At 53.3% G+C, this 24,300-nt stretch overlaps 2 long non-coding RNA genes across 8 annotated transcripts; both read right to left on the bottom strand.

The window, feature by feature from the left end:
- Positions 1–4,923: 4,923 nt before the first annotated feature.
- Positions 4,924–7,629, bottom strand: LOC137843727 (uncharacterized). Its single transcript, XR_011089651.1, has 2 exons — positions 7,132–7,629; positions 4,924–6,999 (listed from the first exon to the last, which is right to left on the bottom strand). It is a non-coding gene; the product is annotated as an uncharacterized lncRNA (long non-coding RNA).
- A 5,212-nt stretch (positions 7,630–12,841) lies between these two features.
- Positions 12,842–21,221, bottom strand: LOC137843726 (uncharacterized). 7 transcript variants are annotated; one of them, XR_011089648.1, is made up of 6 exons: positions 20,934–21,101; positions 20,246–20,490; positions 19,766–19,816; positions 16,149–18,364; positions 15,845–15,902; positions 12,842–15,727 (listed from the first exon to the last, which is right to left on the bottom strand). It is a non-coding gene; the product is annotated as an uncharacterized lncRNA (long non-coding RNA). The 7 variants fall into 7 exon arrangements; XR_011089645.1 differs by having other exon boundaries at positions 15,845–18,364; XR_011089646.1 differs by having other exon boundaries at positions 12,842–16,009.
- Between the last annotated feature and the right edge of the window lie 3,079 nt (positions 21,222–24,300).

Below are 24,300 nucleotides of genomic sequence, written 5' to 3'. Positions count from 1 at the left end.
GGCAGCACCAATTTAAAGGCTCCCCGTGATGCGCTGCAGCTGCCCGGCCCCACCAGGTGCTCTGCTCCAACCCCTCAATGAGCTGGGTCCATCCTGGGGGATGCATGTGGGGTATCCTCCCCACCCTGTGCACCGCAGCTCTTGCATTCTGCATACAAAAAGGCACCGAGAAGAAAAGCTCTGACATCCCCAAACTCAGCAGGGTCCTCTGAAAAACCCTCCACCCCACCACCCTTTCTACACCCGCCCTTGTGTTGCAGGAGTGGTGGCTCCTGGCTGCCACCCTGTGCCACCAGCCGGGCTGCAGGGATGCTCCCGCAGCGCTGGAGACGTGCCAGCCGTGCAGGGAACCCACCCCGTCAAACTCAGCAAAGCCCAGAGTCAAACTTTAACGACCCTTCAAACTATTGTCATTTGCCTTCCGTGTAGCTCCTAGCAGCCCTCAGTGAGTGACTGTTAGCATGCAATTAAACTAGCTTCTCAAAAGGTTACCGATAAAAATATTTCTCCCCATTGTTAAACTGGGCGTTTATTGGGTCTCTCTGTGACCTTTAGCATGACAGAATTTAACACTTTCTCCACAGGGGCAGCGGAGCTTGCTTTAAAGCATGCACACAGAGGTGCTGGGTGCCACGGGAGGAGCTGGTGCACGCAGGTGCCTCGTGGAGCAGGAGCCCAGGCACCAGGAGAGGCACCCCCAGCACCCCCAGTTCAATGCTGTACTGCAAACACTTCAGCAGACGTTAGGATTCCCCCCCAAGCTGCTTACTGAGCAGGCAGGGAGGTGGGATTCCCCCTGGCCCTGCGGGGAGGGCAGCGCTGATGCCAGCTGCCTGCTCCTGGAGACGTGGCTGCGTGCAGCCCGCTGCTGCCAGCACCAAGTGCTCAGGAACCGGTCCCTGTCTTAATGATTTCCTGGGACATTCGGTCCCGTGAGTTGACAAAAGGCTATTACATCAGAATTTCCCTTTCTGTATTCACACGAAAAGTCTCCCCCCCTCCACGCACATGTGTGCCTCTCTATGTGTATATATACACACTCATTAAACAAATGCTAGCTATCAATTTCACTGAGTGCTTATTCTGATAATAGCTATATTTATCATTTAGCATCTCTGGATGCAGTTCAAGTCTAAAATGTATTATGGGTATTATGATATTTAATAACTGTGTTTTATTTTTAAATGCAATAAAAAATACAGATAAGGAGATTTTTTTAAAGCCACCCCCTTGGTTCTAAATCCATCTCTGTCACTGACATGCTGAGTGACCTTGGATAGGTCGCTCAGTCTGTCTGTGCCTGAGCCTCCTTGTATGTAGGATGGGGATAATCGTACGATCTGCTGCCCAGGGGGGTTGTGTAGACTCATTCTTAATTAATGTTTCTGGAGTGATTCTGTATCCCTAGGCAGGAGGGGCGAGCTCTCGGTGCTGCTTCACCAGGAGGTGCCTGCAGCCCGCGGGTGACGCCGCGAGCCCAGGGTGCGTGCAGAGGGTGAGTGTGTGCTCCCGTGTTTATGAATAATCGACAGCTCATCAAGTGCTCATTAGGAACACAGAAATCCTAATGACAAGAGTGTGCCTGGGGCTGGGAGGGGGTGAGCCCCTGGCCGGGAGCAGTGCAGGGACCTCAGCCCTGGCAGGGGACAGGGGCCGCAGGGACCAGAGTGGGTCCGGGCGCAGTCCTGGGGGACCATTTCCATGGGCTAGGAACAGGTCCCGGGGGCCACCAGATGCCCCCCACCTGGTTGGAGCAGACCAGAACTGTCCGTCCTTATTTTGGGGCAGCCCTGAATGTGGCAGAGCTGCAGCGAAGGAGTGAGAGAAGGATCCCCTGAGCTGCACTGGGACAGAGCCGAGCTAGCGGTGGGGCTAGGATGGGGACAGGGACACGCCGCGCATCCCCCTGTGCTTGCCCAGCCCTCGCTTGCTCCTCCTGAACGTGTGATCCAGCTGCATTGCCAGCCCCGAGCCAGGAGTGTGAAACCTGCTCCCCTGTGACCTCCCCAACTGCCAGCGCTGTGCTGTACATAAGCCCCGGGTATTTTTTCCAGCCAAGGAACAGCAGCAGCATCACCTGCTGTGGCATCCTTTTGTCTTCCGCGCTTGTCACCATGCTGCACAGGTTGGCAAGTCAGGAGCAAGCTCCAGCTGATGCTCTCAGGGCATGACGGTGCTGCAGATGTCAGCCCCTATCGAGCCTCCCTGCCCGTGCGTGGAGGGGTCTGGCCCCGTAAATCAGCGTGAGGAGCAGGAGCCCGTGTCCCTGCTCGGGCTGGGGAGGCAGCCTCTGCGTGGCCAGGCAGCAGCACCTCTAAATCACTCCCTGTGCTGCCAGGAGCCCTCCAGCCTGCCCCCTGAGCAGGATGTTTTACGGTGGCACAGCGGCTGGGGGAGAGGAGGGGAGGCTGTGAGGAAGGATCAGGGCTGAGGCAATAAAACAACGGCCTCCAGCGCCCAGCCAGCACCCAGGAAGCGGTGGCCACGCATCCATCATCCCCGCGGGGCCCCTGGTCCCAAGGACAGAGGTGCAGAGGCTAATGTTGCTGTAGCAGCTGCGAGTTTTGGCCATAATTTCTCATAAAAAGAGGGGCAGCAATTTCCCTCCCTCCAGGATGAGACAAATGCACACACCTTTACCCCTCTGTCATTCCTCAGCCTCGGAGAGAGCCTCAGGTGCAGAGTGTGCCCCCCAAGCCCCAGTGCAGCCCCCAGCCCTCGCGCCCAGCCTCTGAGGATTCACTGTCCCGTGCCGGGCACCCGGCTGAAGTCAACGTGGTGAGAGATGGCAGGAGGAGGAGACAATGAGACAGCAAGGACCAGATCTTCGCTCCCCAGCTGCCAGCCTCGTCTCGGCGAGTGCTGCTGAACAGCGGCGAGGCTTTGTCCTCCTTATCAGCGCCAGCAGCCGCCATGCCATGGAAACCGCAACCCGGAGCAGGCTGTGCCGGGGGCTCCCCGGCCTCGGGGGGGCTGCCCCGCCATGCCCTGCCCTGCCTGCTGCCACGAGATAAGGTCACCTTGTGCTCCGGTTCCCGTCCCAGTCGCCAGCCTTGGTGGCATCTCGCTGGGAGGAGAGGCGTCCCGCAAGGAGCAGGGTGCCGGGGGAGTGGGATGCTCGTGGCCATGCAGGTGCAAGGTGTTGGGTCCTGGTGTGGCCCTGCTGCGGGGCTGGTTTGCACAGCTTGCCACAGCACTGCCCTACTGGTGCTCCCTGCCCAGGGCTACCTGGTGGGCAACCTCCCCATAGATGCTGGACAGCATCTCAGCCACACCGCAGTGGAGGAAAGCTGTCACCTCCCTCCCCACTCCCCTGCCCGTGTGTGTAAATTTCGGCTGTGATGTCCTAGAAGCTTTAGTAAAAATCACAAGAGCCCCTGTCAGGAGGAAAGGCACCGCTTACACGTTGGTCACTGTTATTATTTTATTATTAATAATCATCCACTTCCTTCAAAAGGCGTCAGGCTTCCTGCTCCCGTTCACTGCCCTTGGTCTGCACGGTCCAGTGGCCTTACACCCTTTCACCACGTAGTGGACAAACAATTTGCATAACTTAATTAAATTTACAGTAATCTCCACCGAAGTCAGCCTGTAAAGGATGCTGTGTACATGGTCTTAAAGCAAATCACTGCTGGTGATGAAAGAGCCTATTTCAGTTAAGCAAATTATGAGGAGGCGGGCGATGTCCTCAGTATAATAATTCCATGTGAATTATTTATATGGAATCTGCAATTACATTGAGCAAAACAGTGTTGTGTGCATAAAGCACACTTAATTATCCAACCACCTGTTATGAATTCAGGCACAGCCAATGGCGGCATCTCCTATAAATTACCCGCCGCTGGAGCAGCAGGTTAGGGGAAGGAGAGGAGGAGGAGGAGGGAACAGGGAAGAGCTGGGGGCACAGCTTCCAGCGCTGACAGCGGGGCTGGCAGGAGGGTGCTGCATTCCCCAGGTACCCCCGAGCCCAGGCAAAATGCACGCCGGGGGCAGCAGGGCGAGCCGCCAGGGATTTTTCTATTGGCGCAAGAAACTCAACTTCAGATGGACTTCAAATGTTTAATTTCAGCCTGAGAAAGGTCCTGCGTGGTTTGTAACGCTTTGCAATCTACTCCCTACTAAATGGCTTAAATAAGAAGGGTTTTTTTGGAAACAAAAAGCCGAAGTAAAACACTGGAGGAAAACAAAATAACGTTATCGCACTGTTTCTACCTGCTTTCACCAATCCCCGGAGAATTACACAGAGCAAACAAACTCACTGAAGCAGGGAACTAAGGCACGGTTCAACCCCATCCCCAGAGCTGTGGTGGTTTTACGCATTGTGCTGTCGGGGAAGGGAGCCCACCAAGCACGTGCTTTTGGCCCATCAAGGAAGGGACCAGTCCTGGATGCTTAGCAGGAAAGAAATGGGTGTTTTCTTCTTTAAAGATTTACCATGTATAAATGTATGAGAATATTAAAGGCAACAATTAACTTTATTAGAAACTTTATACTCTCCAGCCTCATTAGAACTGCCAACAAGATCTATTATTAGTATTACTATGCAGATAATGTAATAAAAAGGGTATTTAAAGTGGACAGTTTTGCGCTGAAATAAAATACCTTTTCTTTCCCTTTCTTTCTGCCTCTCTCCCTTTTGCCCTAAGTTCTTGCACTGCTCAACAAACACAAACCTCCCCAGTGCTGGACCCCGGAGGTCAGGGGCCTCTTCCCAGGGGATGGGACAGCAAGAGGGAAGCTGTGTGCCTCCTAAAACAACGAGAACAAAATGAGGAACTGGCACAAATTTGCCAAAGACAACCGTGACAGCCTAAAAATATTGTCCAGGGGCTACTGGACCTGGAATGCTGTAGATTAAGAAAGTATTCAGCAGTGCTTGCGTGTCTGAGGCAAACCTGTGAACTTTTGAGGGACAAAGACGCATTTCATCAGCCCGTTTATTTAATTAAAGCCCCTCTCTTCTGCAGGAAAAAGTATCAATGGAAAAATTCCTCCTCCCCCCCATGAGTTCAGAGCCAGAGCAGGACTCTGCTTCGCCCTGCTGTGTTGGAGGGAAAGCTGTGCTATGGAGGCTGCTTTGCATCATTACATTGCAAAGAGGGAAGCTTGCTGCTCTTAATGATGCCTAATTTTTCTGTTTTGTAAGACACGTACATTTCTCTACCATTACGTCTGCTCTTCTTGCAGGGCTCAGAATTTCAGCATTGCCATCCCAAAGCTTCCTTTCACCGAATCCATTCAGAGCAACAGGTAGCTGCGGGAGAAAAGCCAGCCTTTAAAGAATAAAGAGAAAGAAAGGTTTCCTTTTGTGACACAAATGTCAGGACTTCTTCTCCTCTCACCATGGCTTTGCTTTCAGTCATAATTTAAAAACTGAAGATAAAACTCAAAGCAGGAGTCAGCCGAGACTGCAGCTCCCCTCGGCTCTCCAGGGCACCATCAAGGCCTGGGGGAGGTGAGGGGAAGGTGGCAGCTTCGCCTCTCTCAGCCCCAGCAAAACCCAGCCTGGAAGCACCTGGCCAGAGGCAGGGACACACGACCAGCAGGGCTGCGTGGGGAAGCAGCGAGCACGCTGGACCCCGCACGCTGCTGGTGAACAGTGGTATTTTAGCTGGCATCAGCCCCTGCGGCACTGCCGCGTGGAGGGAGAGGTGTTTGGGGACTGGGGACGTGGACTCTATCATCATAAAAAAAGAACCTGTTTAATTTGTGGGTTTAAATTTTAAATAACTGTTGGAGTAGAGCCGCTCGCAGCTCTCAACACGGCGCTCAGCCGTACTGTTCAGTCTGCTTCTGCAGGAGTCCCTGGTGGGGATTCAAATGCCATTTAAATGAGCTCATTTCTCCTGCCTTTCTTAATATTTCTACAGTGCAGCGCAGGGGCAGGTTAGCTCTGCCTCAGGCCCAGCTGCCACCCGCCCTGTGATGCCCTGGGATGCACGTGGCACCGTTCATCTCCTGGGGACCAGCCCCTGGATGAGAGCCAGGATGGGTAACGCGGGGCACAGCAGCTCCATGACAGGCTTCAATGGCCTGAGCCCAAGCATTGAGAAAACACAAAGCAGAGACTGGAAGAGAAGAGCCCTGACACTTAAAACAGACAGGTTGCTTTTACAAAATGCTCCCTGCAGACGTCCTGTGCTGGTGTCCCATTTTCACCCTGTGGGATCGGGGACATCGCTGCCACACAGCCCCCGAGTGGGGCTGGTAAGCGCGCAGGGTGGCCGCTGGCAGCACCTGGCCCACAGTTCCTGAACTCATTTCCAGCAGGGTCACACAGCTCAGTGCCAGGTCTCTGTTTTAATACAATTTCAGCTCCAAAAGCCTCTCTGCCCTTCTGCTGGACGGGTGAGGTCAGAGCTCAGGCTGGCCGCGGTGGCTGTGCCCAGCACAGCGGCTCCTCCGCGAGCTGCAGCAGCCCCAGCCCCTGCCAAACCCTGCCTGGGCGCTTTCCATCACGTTTATTACACCCTGCAGTCTAATTAACAGAGACGAGTCAAAGGACCCGAAAGCAATGATTGTAATAAATAATCGCTCAGCGACCACGGAGTTAATATTCCACCAGGGTCTCCTTCTGGCCTCCAGAAGAAATGGCAGAGGCAGAATGGAAGAGAAATGAAACCTCGCAGCTTGACGTGCCGAGGGCTGCCTGGAAGAGAAGCAGCGCTGCTGCAAAGGCTTCCTGCCCTTCCCCGCTTCACCTCTCCCCCAAAAACTTCACAGCACTTGTAGCAACTTTCCTTTGCAGGTTCTCACGTAGTGGCAAGGACTTGGGAAGACTCGGGAAGACAGAAGAAGGTAGAAAAAGCAGTATGTACAAATTCATATCTTCTGAACGGTCACAGAGAGAATGGGGCCACCACTTCTTGGACCACAGCAGCTCTTCTCCTCTCGGATCAGCTGGCAGCTCCCAGCACAGCAGGATCCTGATCTTGCACCCATGGAAACCTCTGTGGTTGAGGAGGAAATGGAGCACATGGAGGTGTTGGAGTTGCTGCCCTGCTGAGAACAAATGGATCATGAGGTCTTCATCCTGCCTCCTCCTCTTCCTCCCGGGGAGGGCTGTCAGGGATGCTCCGGGTGCCTCATTTTATCCCCTGTAACCCGCTGTATGACTGAGCTCCAACTCACCATGAGTGCTGTGGTGCCCGGAGCACCTCCAAGCCGGCGGCTGGCAGCGGGGTCCGGAGGCTGCCATCAGATGCCGAGCACAGCCCCATGCAATTATCTGCAGAGAGCTTGGCTCCGCCGATAATTTGTTAGCTCCACACATATCTCTACTAATTATAAATCTCAGCTGAGATTTGCATTTTTATGAAATGCTTGTGCTAGAAATCTTTGTAAAAAACCCTGTACATATTAATTCAATCTAATCTTGGTCATTTCAGGTTCCATAAGAAAGCATTTTCATAAAGCTACAAAGCTAACATCTATAACTTTTCAGTTTCGCCAGAGAGCATACCTCCACGTTACGCTGCTCATTTATCTTGGAGGACGGCATTTATAATGAGCCCTAACGAAGTGAGAGCCCTCCACAGCCCCAGTCAGAAGGCCTGGGCCAATGCAGCCGTGCCCATTGAGCCTTGCAGGAGGGAAGCCAGGGGAGCTATTTATGCCACTGATGTTTTTAGGGGGTGAGATGGAGGCACAAGGCAGGCAGGTGCTCAGGTGCCCCCCAGCAGCTGCTCCGTCCTCAGGCAGGGCCCCTCCACCAGCTCTGGCACCGTTCCTGTCTTCTGCTATTTCTTGTTTCTGTAGCAGTGCCTTGGAGAAGATGAAGAAACACAGTGCAATGAGGACAAGGCATCTCAGGCAGACCTGGGGGGATAAAGCAACACAGACCTCAGCCTGTGTGAGGCAGTCCAGCACTTGAACCTGGACTTTTTCCACCAGAAATCTTTCTGGGCTCAGCCCCAGAGGAGCTTTTGGGTGCCGTCAGCAGCAGGCAGCGTTCCCTGATGGTGCAGGGCACAGCCTGGCCAAGCTGCTACACCTCAAAGGCCAGAACAACCTTGTTGCCTGTTTTTTTGGCTGTTTCTGACGACGTGTGACAGTAGCGAGGGAAGTCACAGCACCCACCACGGCGGCAGCATGGCTGCAGGAGAAAGTCCTGGCCCCTGGCAGAAAAAAAGAAGGCTTCATCCCCGACAGCGCTCAGTCAGAGCCTTGGGAAATGACTTTCTTCCCTTTAGCAGGGACTCTTTTAAGTGGGCCTTTCCCAGATGAGGCTCAAAGCCAATAATTTCATCAGCAATTTGTATCTCATTTGAAATGCCTTTGTCTGGAGTCAGGGGAAAAAAAGATTAACTTTTCCTCCCTGAAATATGGCTGCCGGATGCGAGGGAATAGAGAAGGCAAATAAGCAAAGCAAAGTTAAGCTTTCTGTATAGAGCTGAAGGCTTAACGGTGCAGATTACAACAGCAGGTGATGAGCAACTCTAGCCTCTGCTGTGTAGGCTGTGAAAAATCCTGTTAAACTGCAAAGGCGTTTTAGCTACAGCTCCACATTTCAGAAATGATTGAGCTGAAATCTGAGGGGCTGACAGCAGCCAGGGACCAAGCAGCTTCTAGCTGAAGGCCAGGAGGAGTCCCGGGGGCTGAGCAGAGCAGGGACGCGCGGGGTGAGCGTGGGCTCGGAGCCTGTCCTCCTCCCCGGCACCAGGGGGGGAGCTGCTCCTGCGCCCTGGACCTTTTCGATGGTGATTAATGAAGGGAAAATCTGGCAGGATGAAAGCACAATGGGAAACAGAGCAGCCTAAGTAATGACACCAGCGAGCAGCCCAAACGTAGGAGCAGAGGAGTGTCTTGGGGCAAGCTCAAGGAAAGGTCAAGAGCTTTATTTATTGCCTTAAATAATGGATTAAGTGCCCATCTTCAAAGACACTGGCACAGAGCACAAAAACAAGAGCAGAGGCGCCACGAAGGGGCAGGAGGGGCGCGAGGGGCGGCGGAGCAGCACGGATGCTCCAGGCTTCATTTGGAGCTCTCCTTCGGATCCCGCTTCCTCAGCAGCCGCCCGACCTGCCAGCGATGGCAACAGATGCCAGAGAAGTTCCTGGCCATTAGCCGCTAATAAGAAACTAATTAGCTAATGAGCTAATATTTGATCTTTTGGACTGGGTTCTGTTGGTGTCTGCGGATCTGGGCTGCCCCACATGAGCTCTGGATGAAGTCAACACCACAGCACCACCAGCTCCTGGGGAGAGGAGAGGCTTCCAGGCAGCCGGCAGGCACAACTTGACATGGGGAGCATCCTCCTGCTGATTAGTGCTGATGCTCCCTGCAGGGGTGCCCCTCGCTTGTGCAAACCCCAGGTCCTCCTCTGCTGAAAGGGGCTGTCGGCAGAGATCCTCGTCCGTGTGCTCAGGAGCTCTCCCCTCCATCTGTCTTGCCCCCTCTCATTTTCTCCTTGCATGGCCAGACCCAGGGCCCCCAGCCCTCCTGCCTGCCCAGGGACGTCCTGGGACAGGGGGAGCCGTGCTTGTTCTCCTCTGAGAAGGCATCGAGCCTCCCAGGAGGATAAGCACCACCTGCCGCTGCTTCACAAGGGCTCAAATTCCAAGTCTCCTGGTACAACATGAAAGGCAAAACGTTCCCGGGCTACACAGGATAGCCCTGGAGGCAGTCCCAGGCTAGGCTTAAACCCACCGGTGCCTTTTGTGCAGGCACAAAGTGAGCATTTACAATTTCCTGAGGAAAAACACATTGGGGTGCCTCTGGGTTAGCTCTTGTGGGCTGGGAATGAGCCAGGTGTGCAGGGAAGGGCAGCAGGGCATCTGCACCCCGTAGGAGATGGATTTGCCCCGGTCCTGCATCAGGACAGCAGCAGCAGCACCGCCTGCATGGCTGTGGATGCTTGGGATGAGCCTCGGCAGAGCAGCCAAACTTTGCAGGCTTATCCAGAGCGAGCCGCCGGTCCCGGAGAGGTTTGTCCTTCACTAGAAATTAGAGACAAGTTTCCAGCGTTTTCCTCCACCATCTGCCCCGGCTTTAGTTGAAATGCAACATTTTACTCTGGCAATCAGTAGGTAATCTTGTCAGCATTACTTAGAGAAGCTGGGTCTGTCCTGCCCATCTGATGCACTGTGCAACAGAGGGAAAATCACGGGTTCCTCTTGAAAGGAGGGAAAAAATTGAGGTTGACTTTGGCACAGGAAAACAAGCAATCCGGAGATGACAATGTGCCACAGGAGCTTAAAATAAGCATCAACTAATTCAAACAAAAACAAATCTGCATTGAAAATAGACTCTTCCCCAGACCACATCCCCACTTTAAAGAGTCTTTGAATCCTCCCAGGCACATTTAGAACATACTCCCCCTTCACAGTCTCTCACTCGCTTTGTTTTGCTGTTGTGTAGCCAGCAAATGAGGGCTGAAGTTTGCAAGGATGCTTTCCTATTAGCCCTAATGCTAATAAATAGCCCTGCCCCCTGCTCCCCGTGCCAGCACCGTGCGCTCTGCCCGGGGAGCTGGGAGGGGGGCACAGAGGCTGGGCAGCCCCCGGCCCAGAGCCCCTCCTGCAGGCAGGTGGGCAGGAGAGCTGGGAAGGGTGGATGGGCATTAAATAGAAGTGTTTCTGCCTTTTTTTCTCCAACATTATGAAAACCAGCTTAGCCTGGCAAGGGGCACGGCCTGGGCTGCGAGGCTGAGCAGCCAGCAGTGCCCTGAACCCTCCTCCTCCCACCTCCTCCAGCTGCTGCTGCAAGCCTCGGAAACGTGGCTTCCCCTGCACCACCCGGAAAGAAAAGAGAAATAAAATCACAAGGTCACCAACAGGCACCGGCCGACGGGCTTGGAAATTGCCACATTTTTCCTGTAAATAGATATATTTGGGCTTACGGCTGTTCGGTCCCTATGGACTGCAGTCTATGAGTGGATCTCGCAGTATCCTTGGCCTGGGGGGGGGACGGGGCCATGGCTCAGGTTGGGGTGTGGGGAGCAGGGGGATGCTGCAGGCACCAGCCCCAGCACGGCCGGACCCCCCCCAGGGCTGCCGCACAGCCCGGCTGGCTCACTCCTCTCTGCTGTCCAGGCAGAGCAGCGGGCTCATTCTGCTAATTAAAAGAAAAGCAGGAGAAAGGGAGGAAAAAGATCACCAGGTGAGTCCCCAGGAGGCAGGCTGTCTCCCACACCTGCCAATCCCCTTCAGACGTCTCTCAGATCTCCGCCGCCGCCACCACCTCCTCGCTCCCGCTCTCCTCTGCATGCCACGCAGGAGCCAGGATTGATAATTAATAAATCTTGCAGAAGGGAGTGGAAGAGGCTGTCGGATGTGCAGGCAGCGCAGGCACTGCCGGAATTGATTATGGTGGAGGCTGAATCGCTGCCTCTAATTAACGTATTGTTCTTTACGTGCTGCTCTGCTGCGGGCTGCGGATGGGGCTCGCAGATCAGCCCTCGTAACCCGGGGTGCCCGGGTCCTGCCCTGCAGCCTCGCAGTGGGGGCAGATGTGGGGGTTCAGGGGGATGTGCTGGGGACAGATAAGAGGGGTTCAGGGGGATGTGGTGGTGCAGACGGGCGGGGTGCAGCCCGATGGGCAGCGCTTTCCCATGGAAGGGGAACGCAGAGGAAGCTTTGCCATCCTGGGCAAGCCACACAGGAGCTGAGTCCCTTCTTGGGGAGTGGGGAACATCACCGTAACGCTTCCCACAAGCCTCATCTTGGGTTAAAATGGCCTGAAACGGATGATCTCAGCTTGTCAGGTTGGGAAGACAGCAGGGAGAGTGACAAACAGCAGCACTGCAGCAGCACAAACACCATGCAAGGGCACGGCGACTTCCCAAGTGTGCAACCTCGTACCAAAGCACTGCCAGAGCATCTGACAACAACCCCTTCTTCTGGCCACAGTTCTGAGCAGAAACCTGCGTCCTGCCCAGCCCCAAAGCTTCCTGAGTGAGACTTGTGGAGGTGCAGGGGAACCTCCAAGGACACGGCGTGCCTGGCACCGTGGGTACAGGGCGGGCACCGCCAAGCCCCCGTGTGCACGGCTGAGGGCTTCTCACTGATAGCTGCTGGTTTGGGGGCAGATTATGAATTGTTTGATATGGAATTTCAAATGATCACTTAAGTAGCTAATTAGCTCGTAACAACTTTGAGCAACCTGGGTGTAGTGTGTATTTAAGTGTTTAATGCCTTTTTTTTCCTCTCTCTTCCTTTCTAATTGGCATTTAATTAAAAGAATAAATAAAAAAGAAAAGCAGCTTTGCCTGGGCTGTTTGGGTTTAAATATTAAACAGTTTGCTTCTCCTTGAGGAGCGAATTGCTTCAGCTTGGGCTTCCACAGCGGAGGCGAGGGGTGAGCAGCTCAGGCACCCCCATCCCTCGGTGCTGAGCGCTCCGGGGGCACCAGGTAGCTTGGCTCTGAGGCTGAACGCACCATCTCAGCTCAAATGCAATGTTTTCTTCAACTCTATTTAAATCCCACCCAACTTTCAGACTGCCTCACATCTCCCTTCTGCATTTAAAGTCATTTTCAGGTTGACCTGAAACAACGACCTCCCCTCGGTGGCTCACGTTTTGCACCGCTCCCAAAATACAGCTTTCTGCACCGGCCTGGGGGAGGTCTGTCCCTGGGGGAGGTCTGTCCCCCTCCAGGAGAACAGCAGGAGCCCCTGCACCGGCGCCGTGCAGCTTCTGCTGCGAACCAGCTGGAGACGGTGCCTCCCTCTCACCTTGCAGCCTCCTTCCTCAGCACATTTTCCAGCGGAGAGCGCGCCTTGGCACGGCTCCCTTTGGCTTCCCCCTGTGAAAGCAGTCTCAGTGCCCCCACGAAGCCCAAGAGGGGATGCTCTAGAAGGAAATGTCCATTAGCGAGGCACTCAATAACTTCTGCTCTCTGATTTATTGCAGTCACTAATGTCTGAAAATCATCTAGTGCTCTGGCTTCCTCTCTTGGCAAGAGGTGGCAGAGCTGGCTGGCCTGCCAGATTAAGTTATAACAGCTTCGGGAAGGCTCTGATGTCTCTGCCGCTGCTCAGACATCCAACACTAACTGAGGACGAGACAGTCCCGAGGAGCTTTTGAACAAAGCAGAGCTTTCAAAGCCGTTCTCTCTAGAGGTGCGATTATAAAGGGGAAGGAGGAGTGCGATTCCCCCCCGCCACATCCCTGCCTCGGGGTCCAGGCTGGTGCCCGCAGGGTCTGAGCCTGTCGCCATCCCCAGCTTCACCCTCACCGCAGGTAACCTTACATCCCCGTCCTCGGGTCAGCACCCCTGGGGAACACCGAAGCCTGAGAAGGGGAAAAAAAAGTCCCCACTGTGTATGCTACAACAGAGGAGCCAATGTCCACCTGGAAAAGTTGGTGAGCAAAGCGTAACCTTCCCCCCCCTCATTAGAACCCGGGTGGATCTGATGCAAAACTCACCAGAAGTGCATGCCTGTGAATACCAAGCATGTTAACAGGTTAAAGTAAATCCAAAGTAACGTTTGAAAGCTGAAAGATGAAAGTAGATCACAGGCCAAAGATCAAACAATCTAGAACCACTTCTAAGCCTTTTAGTGCTGCAGATTATTAGCATTTGAAAGTGAAGAGCATTAGTGAAAGAAGAGGATGGGGGGAGCAGGAAGGAATTTCAGTTGTGCAGATAAAAAGTGAAGTAAGTGACAGGGGGAGAGGAAGAATGAGAATTATACGGCTTATTAGGCACTGCACAAAGGGGCGCACAGACGCAAGTGCATGCACATCTGGGAGGAACCAGCAGCTCGTTTTCAGCCCTCAGGTGAACATCCCAGGCTCCATCCCTGCTGCACTGGATGGGAAGGAGGGCCAAAAACTCCCTCTGGTTGTGGGCTCGGAGCAGTCTGGGTAGCAGGATGGTTCTTCTCTTCGTTTCCCTCTCTTTGTAGGTGCTGTGCTGAGCCCGGTCCCGCAGCGGGTGCGCAGCTCTGGCTCCCCCACGCACAATGCACCGCCTCCATCTGCAGCTTCAGTGGGCTCAGAAGAGAGCCCAGGAGGTAACGGAGCACGGAAACCAAACTCTACAGCATGCAGCAGGTCCTTCTGCACCACTGAGGGAGAATTTGGAAGAAAAATATCCAAAAGGGAGCAGCAGAACTGAAGGCTAGGGCACTTGGTGTCACCAACATCTCAATCACTCGGAGCTGCCCAGTAGAGCAGGGCAGCAGCGCTGGGGTGCAGGGGGGTGGCTGCCCCCATCAGGGCACCACGTTCCAGCAGCAGGGTCTTGTCCTGATGATAACCCACAGCAATGTCCAGCATCCCCAGGAAAGCTTACAGCACTGGCAGTGAGAAAAGAGAACTCATTTTGTGCTCGCAGCCCAGGCCAGCCAGCTCCAGAGCCAGTAAAGCACGAGCTTTTATTTCATGGTCTCTTTACACAGCACAATTGCCTTTTAACCTCTTTCGGCTAAATGTGGTACGTCTCCAGAGTCCGAAAAGGCTCCAGTTAGTTCCTGATGGTTTAGCTCGTGCCACCCGGCGTACGTTCCTCTGAAAAAAACAGGCTGACATCTGGATGTGGCCACACTGCTGTGCCACCAGGGGCTGGGACAACAGCTCAGGAGCTGGGGCTGCAGCTGCTGGGGGGGCTTGGGGGTCTGCACCCCCAGCCCCAACTCACAGCCTTACAGTGTGGGGCCCACAACGTCCTTGCTGCCCCTCTGCTCATTTCCATACAGCAGTAATTAGATGCAATTAGGCCCAGCCAAGCGCACGGGTATCCGGCTCTCAACTGCAGGCTTTTTTCTTTGCTCCAGGGTTGCCAAAAACTCCCCCAACACACGCGTTGGGGGATTCTGTTAATTGCTGTTTGCAAAAGCTTTCCGTGAGAGCGTCCTGTGTGTATTCTTTCTGTTACCTGGGCACCAGGATGAAAGCTGCCACGGCAAATAAGACATGAGGGCTCCCCAGGCTGAAAGCAGCCCCGGGGGGAGCGCTGGAGCTGCCCCCAGCAGGCAGCGGTGCTGAGCCAGCAGGAGGGGACCCGGCCGGCTGCAGGGGTCTCTGCTCGTCCCCTCCTCGCCCGCTCTGCTGCCACCAGAGACCCTGGGCACCTTTGTTTATCTCAGGTGCTCCTCTGTGTGGCTGCAATCGCAAGTAGCAAATTACGAGAAAGGAGAGAGGGAGAGGGAGGCGAGCGACTACCGGCCCTATTATATGCAGCCTTGGCTGTAATAAACAGTGAGGTTGACTATTCCCAGAGGGACTTGCTAATATAGGAGATTGATTCACTGCAGTGTAACCCCCCAAGGGCTTTACACACAACTCCGACTAAACTTCCTATAAAATCAATCCAGCCTTTTCACCACTTTTGACAGGGTGTTCTAATATTAATCTACTCCCCTTGTCAGTCAGCTCCACTAACAAAGGCTTTAATGATTTTAACCAGGCATAATAAATACTACACAGGTAGGTGGAGGATTCCTGGATCCCTCCACAAGGAAAAAAAAAATCCCCTCCTTTCCACCAGTGAAGGACTCACATCGCTGATGATAACAATAAATAAGAGCAAAATAATAATGATGATGATAACAATGCAAACAGCTTCCAGGGTGAGGCTGGAGCTGGGTGACGACCACATCGCACACCTCAACGCTCCAGGAGTGAGTGCACAGCGAGGACTCGCCCTGAATTAGGTGCCACGGGTGCAGAGGTGCCGGGTGCCCAGGTGCCACTGCCCGGTGCTGTGAAAGACGGTGCCTGGCAGGCAAGTCAGCCTGATGAGCTCCGGCAGCACCATCCAGGCTGCACTTAGCCTCAGGCACCTGGAGGAAACGGAGTTTTGTTGTAAAAAATGTAAAGATCCTGGCCCCTGTGATTAAGCCCAGCACAGACTATTCCCTTCCTCCTGCATCGTTTCCACATCTCTGCCTCTGACTCACCGCCGACTTGTCCTCCCTGACAGCTCGACAGACAGGAGCCCACCTCAGTTTGTTCACACTGCAATTAGGAAAGTCCTTAGCTTCCTAAATGTGTGCAGGGCAGGCTCTGTACACCCGACAGGATGGAAACACAGCATGCAGTCCCTTTCCAGATCCACAGAGCCACTAAATTATGGAATCCACACAAAAGCACAGTGAGAGACAAAGCCGGCACGGAGCAAAGGCTCACAGTGCCCAGGAGCCAGGCAGAGCACATCCCCACACCTCGAGACCAGGCTCCAGGTCTCCAACAGGGTTTTCTTACCCTCCTCCAGCCAGCAAAAGCCCCAGGATGGAGCCTTGGGTGCATCTCCACTGCCTTGCCCCCATGGTCTACTGCAAACCTCCGGGCAGATCCCTGGGCACCTCCAATTTCCCCCCAGGCAAATTATTCTTCCCACCTGCCATGGGAGGAGTCCCAGCAGACCTCCTTGTTTTCATCCTAGATGGGTTTTAAAGACAAATTAAAGACCACGGTGAGGTGTGTTTTTTTTTTAAAAGCAGAAATGAGCATTTTATAGCAGGCTCTACCCTTGTGCAGCTTCCTTTCCAGCCCCAGCCAGCGGTGCTGTGTTGAAGCAGATGCCCTAAACACAGTTATGTTTAAACAAAAACACTGGTTTGGGCACAGGCCAAGGCTGGGTTGCATTCAGCCAGGTCACTAGTTATTTGTTTGCTTTGGAAGCAAGAGTTTGTGGAGAGAGCAGCTCTGCAAAGGCTCTGCCACGTGCAGCAGAGCCATGCTGCTGCTGCACCAAGCCCACAGTGCTCATTAGCAAGGAGTTAATGGGTGTGCAACACGCGCACAGCTCGTCAGTGTGCTCATCACTGCCCCTGCCAACCCAAAATTGAGGCAGCTGCCTGGGGCTGAAGGAATTTGCTCGTCCCCTCCTTCCTCAAGCCATCCCAGTTTGTGTCTTTGCTGCTGGTTTCTTGGGGTGCCACCAGGCGGGCTGGGCTGCACAGCTCGTGGCTGGTGCCTTAGCTGGGTACACTGGGGACAGCCTGAGCCTCCCTCAGCCCAATGATCCATCCTGAACACACACCAGCGTGGCCGACAGCAGCCTTTGGCTTTGAGCCCCGAGCCGTACTGCTGTCATTGCAGCACCGGACAGCTTTAGGGCAGAACTTCAGGCGGTGTACGCTGGAAAAGTGCCGCTGAGCTCCGCGGGGCTTTGTGGGGCTGACCGTGCACACCTTGGCTTTCCCTCATTGTAACACAACAGAAATTTTAAAGGGAGACAATGGAAATCGGAGGAGAGAACTCAAAGGGATCATCATCTGAGCTGATCTAGCAATTAACAAGTCCAAAAAATCTGCAGGATCCCTTCGTTGTGCTTAATTGTACAGCAAATGGAATTGCAAATATTTACTCAAAATTAATGTCACGCAGGCATCATCAGGAAATCCCAGAGACGTTTCCTAAGGATCACCTTAATGTCTTTTGCTGAAAAGGAGGTCCTGAGTGGGTATTACACTATCCATAATGTTATAAACAAATCTAATGGTCTGCTTTGCTTCCCCCCTCAACAGAACTCTTAATTATGCATCTTGCAAATGTGCTTGGAAAATGGATTAGCTGCACCAGCTGTTTGCTACCATGGCAGAGTCTTTTCCGAAGCGTTTGTAGTGGCTCCAAAGTATTATCCACGTTCCCTGCTCTGGCAGCACGAGCATGTGATGAGGAAGGACCCGCTTTGGTTCGGCGTGGAGATTAGCTCGGGCTTTGTAGACCAGACGCGAGGTATTTTGCTGGAATCAGTCACAGCTGTCTCCACTCGCAAGGCAGGAATCAGGACAATTTGTGCAAGGTTGGTTTACTTTGTTGCGTACGCTGCTCTGCAGCGGGATGGCAGGAAGAAATACAGAAGAATTTCAAAAACAAACACCAGCCACATTAGAGGGATTTATCTCACAAGCAGTAGCTGCAGCGAGGTGGAGAGGGGCAGGGCTGAGCAAGCAGGCAGCGACTTTGCACTGGGCTTGGAAGAGAAGGAAAAGCCAAAAGCAAAGGACCGGCCTTACAGCAAAACCCCACGCCTTGGAGGCTCCAAGGAGTCGGTGTCCTGGCCAGTCCTGACCTGCAGCCCCTGCTCAGCTCTGGTGTTTTGGGTGCCTGTAGGGAAAGGGCAACCTTTCGCTGAGCGCCGCTCCTTCCAAGTCCCAGCTTTGTGAGGCTGGGGAGCCCTCAGCCAACACGGGTGATCAAAGAGGATCACTTATTATTTACAGGCGGAGGAGCCAACTTTTTGTTCTGTGTTTATTCAGTGCTTGGCATAATAATGTCCTTGCGCAACCAGATCCCTGCTGGGACCGGGTGTCCTGGGGAGCCGTGCTGGAACCAGCCAGACCATCACCCTGCTGGCCCTGGTGGCCTTGCTGCCCCTTCAGAAACATGTTTGAGGTCTGAACAATGCATGTTGTTTTATCCCATGCTGAAATGAGGCAGGTGAAGGTGCCCCGTGTGGGCTGAAGCATCGCCTGCAGGAAGAACACAGCCTGCAGTGGCCGGCCACGTGCTGCAGGGGTGACACGTCCGATGGCTGCTGCCAGCATCCCTCGCTGCCTCGGCTCTTTCCCATGTTCATCTCCAATGCAGACGAGGAGCTATCCTTTAAATAAGCTCCCGAGGACACCCATTAATAAAATGCTACTTATCTCTGCGTGCTCTGAAATAGCTAGGTGGGCAGTGCACCGTAATGGAACTTTTAGCTCAAGTAGCAATGACTTTGACCGTGCAAAATTACACTCTATTCTGGCCAAATTAACTAGGTAATGCCTTGCATTAGTGTAAAATCCTCCATCAAACCATGAAGGCTGCCGTTAAAAACACTCAAGGCCAAAAAAATATGGTGGTGGGGGGAAGGCATTCTGCGCAGTTAACAACCTGAGAGGCTGATTTTCCACTGCCTGGCACCTCGGGCTGCCCTTTACACATGGGCGAGGCGGGGATAAGGCAGGGAGGAAACACAAATGCCTTTGCTTGGGCACAGCGGATGCTGCTGGGGGTGAGGAAGGATGGAGAGAGCACCACGGTGAGGGCTATGCCTGGGCTCTGACCCACTGCAGGGCTGGGGTCCCCAAGCCCAGGCATTGCCCAGACCCTCAGGCACCAGCAGCCCCCTGCCCTCAGAGCAAAACTGCAAGCTCCATCTCCACCTGCCCACGTCGGGGGCATTTCCACATTTCCTTCATTCCATCAGTGCTCGGTCTATTAATAGGTGATCCAGGAAGCTTGAACGACTCAAGCAGGAGAATACCTGGAAGAAACTAAAGGATCTCTGATGGAAGAACGCGCAGACATCAAATGAGGCTTAATTAGGAGAACACAACTTCCCTATTAGCGCTCCCCATCCATGTGACACAGGCAAAGGGAAAGGGAAGAAACTGCCAAAGAGCTTATTTGTTTTGCAATTACGGATGAAATAAAAAATTACTTGGTCTAATTAGGCCTCTTTTAGTAAGAGAACCATGCAAAATAAACTCCATTTCATTATCAATGCCAACACAATTCTCTCTTGCGCTTTATATGTTTAAGTGAAAATGTGGAAGGTCAATTTGCTATGTAAATTTTCACAAATTTGGCTAAACTAAAACGATTACCCTAATGCTTATGCAAATTAGCTTAATTGATAACGACTTCTCTTGGTAACTTTAAAGAAAGGGAGGGGGGAAATTATTCCAATTGTGACAATCCTCTAAAGTGTTTCTTTGCCCAATAAAGAAATGATATCTTGACAAATTAAAGAGAATATAATGAAATCAGATTAATTAATGCTAAGACCAATTAGCACATGCAAAGAGAGAGTGAGATTTACAGAAGCAAAATTCACTAGAGAAGACTACAGGAATTCATCATCTTTCATAAAGACATTTATATACCTTAATACTCTTCGGAGTGCCAAGGATTTCTTTGCTTATGCCGGTAGTTTGCTGTTAGAAGAGACACTTTGCTCAGTGGGAGAAAACAAAACAAATCCAGAAGCAAAGGCGCCTCCACCTGGTGCTTGAGCGATGCCCTTCACCAAAACGTTGCAGAGAAAGGCAGCAGGGCACGGGGCAGAGGCACTCGTGTATCTCAGCGTGTTCCTGGGATGCCCAGCACAGCCCCGCAGGCAGACCCCACGTGCCATAACGCCCCTGGCCCCAGCTCAGCTGTGCTGGGCTGTCCCAGAAAACATTAATTACACCAAGCAGAAAGCAGCGGCTCAAAAGTCTCCCTACTAGCACTATAAAACTCATATGAAGTAATAAAAATAATTACCAGCAACACTGTATGCAATATCCTTCTGTGTCATCTCTCTCCTGTTGGCAATAAAGCTACCTAACAAATTAACTATAAGGGAGGGCCCGTTTATTTACCTTGTAATTAGACCATGCTGGAAAACGTTCATAGAAAGCATCTCGTGGACAGGTATAAATTCAGGCACGTGGTGGTGTCCCCACGCACTGCATGGGCTGGGGTCCCATAGGTGATGGAGTGCTCTGGGCTGGGAATTTTGGTGGTGTTATGGAGTCCTCAGAGAGCTGCACTACTGGATAAGCGCTACTGGGGGCTTCATGGCACTGCTCTGCTGAAGTTCACATCTCCGACGCATTACCTCACCCTGGCCATTCAGAGGGGGGAGGGAAAAAAAGGGACATTCTGTTAAAAAAAAACAGCACAAAGTCCTCCCCCAAAATCACACATCAAAGCAGCAGCCAGAACCCTGGGCAGCGGGGTGGTGGAGGTGAGGAGCAAGGGTCAGGAGAAGGTGAGCAGTGAGCCAGCTGGCTTGGGGTGCAGAGGGCTCGCAGGGCAGCAGCCCCCAGACCCCCCCAGCACCCCATCAGGAGGTACCAAGAAAGCAGCCAGGGCCCCCAGGGTACAACGAGGGGCGACCTGCCAGCACCCCCAGCCCTGCCTCCAGCCCGCGCCGCGGTGAGAGCTGTGCCATCAGGGTGGCGAGGCTCATCAATCGCTAGAAATCGCCCAGACAACACTTTCTGACATGCATTCGACTGCAGCATTTATAAAAGTAAATCAATTGTGCTATTAAACCCTGCTCACAGCCCTTATTTGCTTGCAGCCCCCATCAGCTTCTGCCACCAGTGAGTGCTTGGCCCTGCTTTTTGTGCTGCCGAGCGGGGAGGCTCGCTCTGCGTCTCCCTGCCCAGGACAGGAGCCCTGGCGATTGCCAGCTCCCAAATGAGAGAAGCAGGGCCCTGATGCCCCCTTTCTCACCTCCCCCTCCCCACCACCCTGCCCTTCCCCGGGCATCACCCCAGCGAGGGAGGAAGACGTCTGTGAGGAGGAAAATCCCTCTGGGATGGGTTGAACCAGGTTCTGGGAACACCCCTCACCCGTTAAAATATCTGCACCTGTGGAGCCTGCCACTGACGGATGCATTTGCTCCCTCCTGTGAACCCTGCAGAGCTGGGGGTGGTGGAAGGAAACCTTTTGCTCGATTTATTTCACTGCAGTCAATTGTGTGGCGTGTCTCCCAGCTCGTCGGCACCTCTGGAGCAAAACAGGCCCTTTCCATCTCATTGGCGTTATGCATGAGCTAGGATAGGAAATGAGCAAACATGCTGCTTGGATAAACACCCTGAAGAGGGTCTTTCTTTCCTTCCTTTTATATTGCCACCCTCTTTTCTCTCTCCTTTTTTTTTTTTTTTTTTTTGCATTTTGTTGTCTACAAAGGCAGGCAGCAAAAAGGAGAAAAAAGCTGCGCCTTCAGATCATCAGCAGCAATCTCTCTTCACTCCATTTTCCTCCGCTATTTGTTAAACTGTACAACATTAAAGAAAGAACCGGGGGGGGGATGTGTTTTTTCGACTTTGTCTCTCATTTGTTAATTGTGCTCATCAGCGAAAATCATTCGCTGTAGAGATGGGGAGCAAAGGAAAGAAAAAAAAAAAAAGGAAGGAGCTGATCATATGCAGGGGAAATAACTCAGATGTGAAAATACTTCAGACTAGGAGATTGCACTATTTATTCACACAAGTGTCCTGCTGTGCCTCAGAAATGCAGTGATTTAATGAGCTGCTGCAAAGGTGTTTGTTATTAAGAAATCCTGTCTCTGGTTATTCTCCCCCGTGTGATTAGGACGGAGCGTGGCAGAAGTTCTGACTCGGCGTGTTATTAAAGATTTAGCGGCTCTTCCCTCCCTGCTCCCGGCTCCGCGGCGCTTTTGAGCCTGTTCCAGAAATAAACACTGTACAAGCTGAACGGGGCTTGTTCGGCGCAGATGCCGAGTGAGAGTTAAGAAGAAATTAGGAAGGCATTTGTGTTAACAGATGTTCTTCCTCTCTGCCGGGGATCTGCACGAGCACGGAGGCAGTGCAGGGCCTGGAGGGAGCAGGGAGGGGACCCAGCCCCGGGCACCGGGGGGACTCTGGGACCCACAGGGACAGGGACTGGTGGGGATCCGGGGGACCACCTCTTGTCCCTGGGCTGTGCTGCCCAGCAGGACTGCCTCCATCCATCTCCACATCCCCTGGCAGTCGGAGATGCCCTCTGCAGCAGGTGCTCCCGTCCCGGTGCTGCTGCCACCTTCGGTGCCGCACCGAGCAGGTCACCAAAGCCACCTCGGATGCATCAGATGCAGCACGGTGGGCACCACACCTTCCTCACACCCTCATCCCTCAGCCTGGCACTGGCCCCCCTGCCTCGCCCTGCAGCCTCCTGGTGCTCCTGGGACCCAGAAATACAAATAACGGGGGTTCTGCTGCGCCCAGCTCCCGGCAAGGTGAGGCACGCTCCGCGCGGCATGTCGGCGCCGGGCGCTTTGCCGGAGCGGAGTGTTTCTCCTTTCAAGTCACTCAAGCACTGCTATTACTCCGAGGCTAAGCAGCGCTAATGGAGAAAGCATTCCAAGTTTCATTTTCCTCTGTAATGGAAAATGCAAGAGTGAGATTTCAGTCTGTGAGCACTTCTATGAAAAAACAAATATCTTTATTGGCACTGGACAGCCTGCCAATCAGCCACAAAATTGCTGGCTTCTCTTTCTCCCCTGAAGGAATGCCTCTGCATACAAAGATACCGGAAAAACTTCAGGGCCTGGAGGATAAAAGGGCCTTCTCTGCCTTTCATTGGGTGATTTGCAATGCATTGCTTCAGCATAATTTCCCATCTCCACCGCTCACAAAGGGAGCTCTGTTGCTATCTGTGAGTTTAATAATTTCTGTTCCCTACACCTTGCATTCATAATGCACCTCTCAACACCTCAGCTCGTGCTGCCCAACCGGGCTGCGACTCTGCCTGGGTTCTGCCTCTCAGCTGGAGCTAAAGCAGGGATAAAACCAGAGGATTCGCATCCCAAAGGGCCCTTGAGGCAGGGATGAGTGGGCAGCGGGCGGCCACCTCCCTGAACGGGGCTCACAGAGCTTCCCAAAGGGCCACGAATACCCTGCCCCTTCACATCTTCCCAGGCAATGGCTCTCATCTCCTCGTGGCCTCGGTACCTCCAAAGTACCAGGCACGCTCAGCCGGGGCCAAGCAAGCTTCATGATTCTGTCCTCTTGGGGCTTTTTGGCTCACGCCACCCAAGCCTGCATCTTTGCCACCATCACCACAAGAGAAACTGCAGCAAACTCGTCACCACCTGCGTTCAGATGGGAGGATTTGCATAAGTTATTCCCCAAAGCCTTTAGTCCCCACAGGACATATTCTTTATCCATTTAGCCAGGAATTCAACTATTAAAAGCCTGCAGACATGCAGCATTTGTAAAATTAGTACAAGAGGCTCCAAATAATCCATGGCTCCATCTGTTACGTGAGCCACGTGCCGTCCTCTCTTCTCCTTTTTGCTTTCCAGGAGGAAAACACCAAGATTTCTGGGCTAGGCGCAGCGCTGTGTTTGTGCTGAGCCCGCTGTGTGTGTGCGTGAGCATCACCGAGGGGAGCTCGGGGGGGACAAAACGCCCCAGGGAGACGGCAGCAACGCAGCAGGCAGCGCTCAGTGCGCAGGGGCACGGCCTGTCCGTCTGTCTGTCTGCGTGCATTCAGGGACATGTGGCAGAGCTGTTTCAGCCTCACTAACCCCCAGGACAGCCTCTCTGCTCAGGACAGCCTCGCCTGGTCTCCCTGGCCAGTTGGGCTTCTCGCAGCAGGGACACCCAGGGCTCAGCTCGCAGCCCCCAGGAGGCCAGCAGGACGGTGCTCGTTTAGAATTTGGCACGATTCATTGGTTCAGCTGGGTGCCTCTTCCAGAAGCATCTTCAGATGGTGAAGGCTTTCTGGAGAGATAATTGCAGTGTTAACCTAACAAAATCATTTCCTTCCAGCAGATGAAAACCGAACGAACAAAGCCCTGCATCCATGGACATCTCCAGTTACTGCTCCGCGCACCCTGATGCCAGCACCCAGCTCGGGGCAGGGCTCTGGTAATGCCCCAAAACCCAAGAGTTGGGGCTGGTAGCTGACCCCCCAAACC

This window comes from Anas acuta, chromosome 23 (assembly GCF_963932015.1).
Source record: "Anas acuta chromosome 23, bAnaAcu1.1, whole genome shotgun sequence".
NCBI classification, from domain to species: domain Eukaryota; kingdom Metazoa; phylum Chordata; class Aves; order Anseriformes; family Anatidae; genus Anas; species Anas acuta.
This window is presented reverse-complemented; position numbering and strand designations above follow the sequence as displayed.